Source organism: Schistocerca americana, unplaced genomic scaffold (assembly GCF_021461395.2).
Source record: "Schistocerca americana isolate TAMUIC-IGC-003095 unplaced genomic scaffold, iqSchAmer2.1 HiC_scaffold_1160, whole genome shotgun sequence".
Lineage (NCBI taxonomy): Eukaryota > Metazoa > Arthropoda > Insecta > Orthoptera > Acrididae > Schistocerca > Schistocerca americana.
In genome coordinates, this window is record NW_025725221.1 from 10,001 (window position 1) to 17,500 (window position 7,500).

The 7,500-nt window shown below is 50.8% G+C and overlaps 1 non-coding gene across 1 annotated transcript in view; it reads left to right on the forward strand.

The window, feature by feature from the left end:
* Positions 1-6,787: 6,787 nt before the first annotated feature.
* The window catches only part of LOC124562628, a 1,910-nt gene continuing 1,197 nt past the window's right edge, over positions 6,788-7,500 (forward strand). Inside the window, exon 1 of the ribosomal RNA XR_006969571.1 lies at positions 6,788-7,500. This exon is cut by the window's right edge and continues 1,197 nt beyond it. This is a non-coding gene — a ribosomal RNA (small subunit ribosomal RNA).

The window sequence follows — 7,500 nt, forward strand, 5'->3', positions numbered from 1 at the left end:
GTACCTTAACCTAACCTATGTCGTACCTTAACCTAACCTATGTCGTACCTTAACCTAACCTATGTCGTACCTTAACCTAACCTATGTCGTACCTTAACCTAACCTATGTCGTACCTTAACCTAACCTATGTCGTACCTTAACCTAACCTATGTCGTACCTTAACCTAACCTATGTCGTACCTTAACCTAACCTATGTCGTACCTTAACCTAACCTATGTCGTACCTTAACCTAACCTATGTCGTACCTTAACCTAACCTATGTCGTACCTTAACCTAACCTATGTCGTACCTTAACCTAACCTATGTCGTACCTTAACCTAACCTATGTCGTACCTTAACCTAACCTATGTCGTACCTTAACGTAACCTATGTCGTACCTTAACGTAACCTATGTCGTACCTTACCCTAACCTATGTCGTACCTTACCCTAACCTATGTCGTACCTTACCCTAACCTATGTCGTACCTTACCCTAACCTATGTCGTACCTTAACCTAACCTATGTCGTACCTTAACCTAACCTATGTCGTACCTTAACCTAACCTATGTCGTACCTTAACCTAACCTATGTCGTACCTTAACCTAACCTATGTCGTACCTTAACCTAACCTATGTCGTACCTTAACCTAACCTATGTCGTACCTTAACCTAACCTATGTCGTACCTTAACCTAACCTATGTCGTACCTTAACCTAACCTATGTCGTACCGTAACCTAACCTATGTCGTACCTTAGCCTAACCTATGTCGTACCTTAACCTGACCTATGTCGTACCTTAACCTGACCTATGTCATACCTTAACCTGACCTATGTCGTACCTTAACCTGACCTATGTCGTACCTTAACCTGACCTATGTCGTACCTTAACCTGACCTATGTCGTACCTTAACCTGACCTATGTCGTACCTTAACCTGACCTATGTCGTACCTTAACCTGACCTATGTCGTACCTTAACCTGACCTATGTCGTACCTTAACCTGACCTATGTCGTACCTTAACCTGACCTATGTCGTACCTTAACCTAACCTATGTCGTACCTTAACCTAACCTATGTCGTACCTTAACCTAACCTATGTCGTACCTTAACCTAACCTATGTCGTACCTTAACCTAACCTATGTCGTACCTTAACCTAACCTATGTCGTACCTTAACCTAACCTATGTCGTACCTTAACCTAACCTATGTCGTACCTTAACCTAACCTATGTCGTACCTTAACCTAACCTATGTCGTACCTTAACCTAACCTATGTCGTACCTTAACCTAACCTATGTCGTACCTTAACCTAACCTATGTCGTACCTTAACCTAACCTATGTCGTACCTTAACCTAACCTATGTCGTACCTTAACCTAACCTATGTCGTACCTTAACCTAACCTATGTCGTACCTTAACCTAACCTATGTCGTACCTTAACCTAACCTATGTCGTACCTTAACCTAACCTATGTCGTACCTTAACCTAACCTATGTCGTACCTTAACCTAACCTATGTCGTACCTTAACCTAACCTATGTCGTACCTTAACGTAACCTATGTCGTACCTTAACCTAACCTATGTCGTACCTTAACCTAACCTATGTCGTACCTTAACCTAACCTATGTCGTACCTTAACCTAACCTATGTCGTACCTTAACCTAACCTATGTCGTACCTTAACCTAACCTGTATTGCGCCTTAACCTAACCTGTATTGCGCCTTAACCTAACCTATATTGCGCCTTAACCTAACCTATATTGCGCCTTAACCTAACCTATATTGCGCCTTAACCTAACCTATATTGCGCCTTAATGTAACCTATATTGCGCCGTAGTGTAACCTATATTGCGCCGTAGTGTAACCTATATTGCGCCGTAGTGTAACCTATATTGCGCCTTAATGTAACCTATATTGCGCCTTAATGTAACCTATATTGCGCCTTAATGTAACCTATATTGCGCCTTAATGTAACCTATATTGCGCCTTAATGTAACCTATATTGCGCCTTAATGTAACCTATATTGCGCCTTAATGTAACCTATATTGCGCCTTAACGTAACCTATATTGCGCCTTAACGTAACCTATATTGCGCCTTAACGTAACCTATATTGCGCCTTAACGTAACCTATATTGCGCCTTAACGTAACCTATATTGCGCCTTAACGTAACCCACATTGTGCTGTAACCCAACACACGTTGGGCCTTAACCCAACACACGTTGGGCCTTAACCCAACACACGTTGGGCCTTAACCCAACACACGTTGGGCCTTAACCCAACACACGTTGGGCCTTAACCCAACACACGTTGGGCCTTAACCCAACACACGTTGGGCCTTAACCCACCACACGTTGGGCCTTAACCCACCACACGTTGGGCCTTAACCCAACACACGTTGGGCCTTAACCCAACACACGTTGGGCCTTAACCCAACACACGTTGGGCCTTAACCCAACACACGTTGGGCCTTAACCCAACACACGTTGGGCCTTAACCCAACACACGTTGGGCCTTAACCCAACACACGTTGGGCCTTAACCCAACACACGTTGGGCCTTAACCCAACACACGTTGGGCCTTAACCCAACACACGTTGGGCCTTAACCCAACACACGTTGGGCCTTACCCCAACACACGTTGGGCCTTAACCCAACACACGTTGGGCCTTAACCCAACAAAACATACCGCCATCTGTAGGTCTCCCGCAACATGACCTCCTGCAACGACGATACCGTCATCTATGAGACGCCAAGCCGACTAAGACAGCGTTGGCCCCACAGTGCCCTTCGTTCGACCCCACCCACAAAGCCTGCACCCTCTGTCGACAACAGCACCCCAACGCCAGCGCCTCTGCCGCACGAAGTCGTGGACCGGCAATCACTCCACCTGCACCCGTTCGTGCCCCACCCCAACCGCCCAACTCGCAACTCCAGCGGATGAACGGCGGACTTTGCTCGCACTCGCAATGTGCAATCCACCCCTATAACGTGCGTTTCATGAAGAGTTATGTCCAATATGCGACATTCCCGCTGTCCATATACATGAGCTGCGAGCTGTACCACGTACGAGCTACAGACGCGATCGCGTTGCTCTCTGTACGAATGCAGATGCTCAGCGGCAGCTAGGAGGCGCTCCATCCATGTCGGTACCGGTGAGCGTTGCACTCGCAGTCGCAAAAACGTACGGCAAGTATATTACCCGGAAGAGTCAATGACAGTCCAAGCCCCCCTGCGTGGGAAGAGTCTTCCTAGGCCATGACCCACCGGAAGGGCGCAGCGTCCCCCACCCCAGACATGTGACGTCACACTATCGGTATTGACGACTAGACTGATTCCTTATAATCATTTGCCATACACCGGTGGAAGCTGCCGAGACGAGTAACTACATAGCGGGCTCGCCGTGTCACTAATGTACAGAGATACAATAGTTTCGACTGGAACCGGAGTAAACGTATACACGGCGCTGATTAGTAATAGATAGAGCCATCAGAATACAGATAATGTATACAACTGTCCGTATACATGCTGAAAGACTCTGCTCACAATCACACGTCAGCCAGACACTCTTATCACGCACTACTCTCTGCCTGTAACAGGCACACAGACAATATGTAAGCACCAGCATGGAACAACACCCAGTGCATCCTCTCTGCCACATTAGACAATCCACACTATCATAACCAGACCGGGAGGTCCACTCGGAAAACAGAATATCCCACCCTTCCGACAACCACCATTGCTCAGCTAAGCCACCAACACCCACACATGTCCCACACAGGGGTGCACCCAACATCACAATACTGCCTCCTGTCACACCACACAAACAATGGCAGGAATGAAAGACACAGGTCTGCCACAAGCATGGAATCAGAGCGCCGCCTGTTATGAGCCAAAGGTGCACCCTGACGTGGCAAATCCGATGATGCCGCAGTCATTTACTTACGATAATCACAATCAACAAACCGGCCCCCCCCCCCCCCAAAACACCTTTCCTTACAACAATGTGTACCTTAACCTAACCCATATTGTGCCTTAACCTAACCCGTATTGTACCTTAACCTAACCCGTATTGTACCTTAACCTAACCCGTATTGTACCTTAACCTAACCCGTATTGTACCTTAACCTAACCCGTACTGTGCCTTAACCTAACCCGTACTGTGCCTTAACCTAACCCGTACTGTGCCTTAACCTAACCCGTACTGTGCCTTAACCTAACCTATGTTGCGCCTTAACCTAACCTATGTTGCGCCTTAACCTAACCTATGTTGCGCCTTAACCTAACCTATGTTGCGCCTTAACCTAACCTATGTTGCGCCTTAACCTAACCTATGTTGCGCCTTAACCTAACCTATGTTGCGCCTTAACCTAACCTATGTTGCGCCTTAACCTAACCCATGTTGCGCCTTAACCTAACCCATGTTGCGCCTTAACCTAACCCATGTTGCGCCTTAACCTAACCCATGTTGCGCCTTAACCTAACCCATGTTGCGCCTTAACCTAACCCATGTTGCGCCTTAACCTAACCCATGTTGCGCCTTAACCTAACCCATGTTGCGCCTTAACCTAACCCATGTTGCGCCTTAACCTAACCCATGTTGCGCCTTAACCTAACCCATGTTGCGCCTTAACCTAACCCATGTTGCGCCTTAACCTAACCCATGTTGCGCCTTAACCTAACCCATGTTGCGCCTTAACCTAACCCATGTTGCGCCTTAACCTAACCCATGTTGCGCCTTAACCTAACCCATGTTGCGCCTTAACCTAACCCATGTTGCGCCTTAACCTAACCCATGTTGCGCCTTAACCTAACCCATGTTGCGCCTTAACCTAACCCATGTTGCGCCTTAACCTAACCCATGTTGCGCCTTAACCCAACACACGTTGCGCCTTAACCCAACACACGTTGCGCCTTAACCCAACACACGTTGCGCCTTAACCCAACACACGTTGCGCCTTAACCCAACACACGTTGGGCCTTAACCCAACACACGTTGGGCCTTAACCCAACACACGTTGGGCCTTAACCCAACACACGTTGGGCCTTAACCCAACACACGTTGGGCCTTAACCCAACACACGTTGGGCCTTAACCCAACACACGTTGGGCCTTAACCCGCTCTGTAATTGTCATACGACGCGTTAAATTAGTGTAGTGTTGCCTAACTGCAACCCCCGCAATATAGTTTGCTACTCGCACTGCCCGGTCCCCAGAGTATCGCTTCATGTTAAACACCTTGCAGCTATACACTGTAATGCGGATGGCAGCAGGACGTACATGCTCAATGCCCTTCGCAGTTGTTCATTGGCATTCGCATGGCGAAGCACAGCCTACGTTGTGGTACGGCTTGTGTCAACTGTCCGCTGATGTTGTACGTCCAAATCACACACTGTACTGCACATTGGTCCTCATGTACTGAATGATACATCGTGGTACATGTGTGACCGTACCACGACTGCGCCAACAACGGCGAACCATACGGTCCAAATATTGTGCACTCAGCTACGTGTCGTCTCCCTATAAGAGCTGGATTGCAGTATGGTATGCCGTGGATGGCGATCAGCATGAGCCGTCTGTTGATGTAGTGGTGCGTGTTGTCAGACGTAGTCGTCTCTTCTCACACACCGTGATAGCATGGTGCACTGCGTTCCACATCTGCGACATGCGACAGAGGCCGGTTGACAGTCGTTCGCGCAATGGACATCGCATACGTACGGGGGCCACCTTCCACGTGTTCGCGAAGCGTGCACATGTTGTTGCGTGTATGTGGGCAGACATAGTGTGTCGTGACACCTGACACAGGCATGCAACAATCGTTGAATTTGCAAATGGCGATGGACGTCTACGTTTGCTGGTGACGTTACGCAAATGAACAACTGGTAAACCGTTGTGGTGCGGTTGTTCTCGCTAGAGGTGAATCAGTGATGGCGACGATCGGTTGAGCTACCAACCGGTTGTTTCAGCGATACCCACCATGCCCACGAACGTGAATGGCATGTGGGTGTGAAGCGATACGCGGCGGTGGCTGGGTGGGACCGTCCCCGGCCGGTGAGGGGGGGCCTCCCGGCGTGCTGGCCGCGCGGTGCGTGGGCGCACGCGCTACAGCCGGCTGGTGGGGGCGGCCAGTGGCAGGCGCGCCGGCCGACGGAGGCGGCAGGCGGCGCAGCTGCGCGCCGGCGCACCCTGCACGCGGCGCCGTGCGGCCAAAGTAGGTCCTCGCGGGCCCGGTGCGAAGCGCGGTGGACATCTGCAGTGTGCTGGTCCGATTGAGGACTGTGTGCGCTGAGGATGCGCCGCCGCCCGGCGCTCGGCGCCGCGACGCCGTCTGCTGCTCGGTCGCCTCTGCGGTTCTCGCAGGTGGATTGTATCGCAGCTGTGCGGACGTGTTGGCGCGTGCGCTGTGCTGGGAGAGTTCGCTTCGGCACCCAAGTGGGGCTTTTGTCCTTCTGTGGCGCTGGCGTTGGAGCTGCCGGCCACCGTAGGTGGCGCGTGTTGTCTCCCGCCGGCAATGCCACGACAGCACGCTCCCGGGCCTCTGTCGGCAGCGGCAAGCTCAGTTGGGAGCACGGGTGGTCGCACCTAAAGCGTCTACTCGCCAAACCCCGGGCGATTGCGCCTCTCTCGAACCCGACCAAGTACTTAGGACGGCGCTGCGCGCCGCCGGGACCTGAGAGGGTTTCGAGGTGTATTGTGCAGGGGAGCTCAGCCTCCTCCTGTTTGCAGAATAATTGAGCGGACGCTTGCGTGTTCGCGCGGGCCCCCGGGACACACTCCCGGGCGGCCGGCTGCTCAGCTCTAGTTGACGCAGCTCCCTGGTTGATCCTGCCAGTAGTCATATGCTTGTCTCAAAGATTAAGCCATGCATGTCTCAGTACAAGCCGCATTAAGGTGAAACCGCGAATGGCTCATTAAATCAGTTATGGTTCCTTAGATCGTACCCACGTTACTTGGATAACTGTGGTAATTCTAGAGCTAATACATGCAAACAGAGTCCCGACCAGAGATGGAAGGGACGCTTTTATTAGATCAAAACCAATCGGTCGGCTCGTCCGGTCCGTTTGCCTTGGTGACTCTGAATAACTTTGGGCTGATCGCACGGTCCTCGTACCGGCGACGCATCTTTCAAATGTCTGCCTTATCAACTGTCGATGGTAGGTTCTGCGCCTACCATGGTTGTAACGGGTAACGGGGAATCAGGGTTCGATTCCGGAGAGGGAGCCTGAGAAACGGCTACCACATCCAAGGAAGGCAGCAGGCGCGCAAATTACCCACTCCCGGCACGGGGAGGTAGTGACGAAAAATAACGATACGGGACTCATCCGAGGCCCCGTAATCGGAATGAGTACACTTTAAATCCTTTAACGAGTATCTATTGGAGGGCAAGTCTGGTGCCAGCAGCCGCGGTAATTCCAGCTCCAATAGCGTATATTAAAGTTGTTGCGGTTAAAAAGCTCGTAGTTGGATTTGTGTCCCACGCTGTTGGTTCACCGCCCGTCGGTGTTTAACTGGCATGTATCGTGGG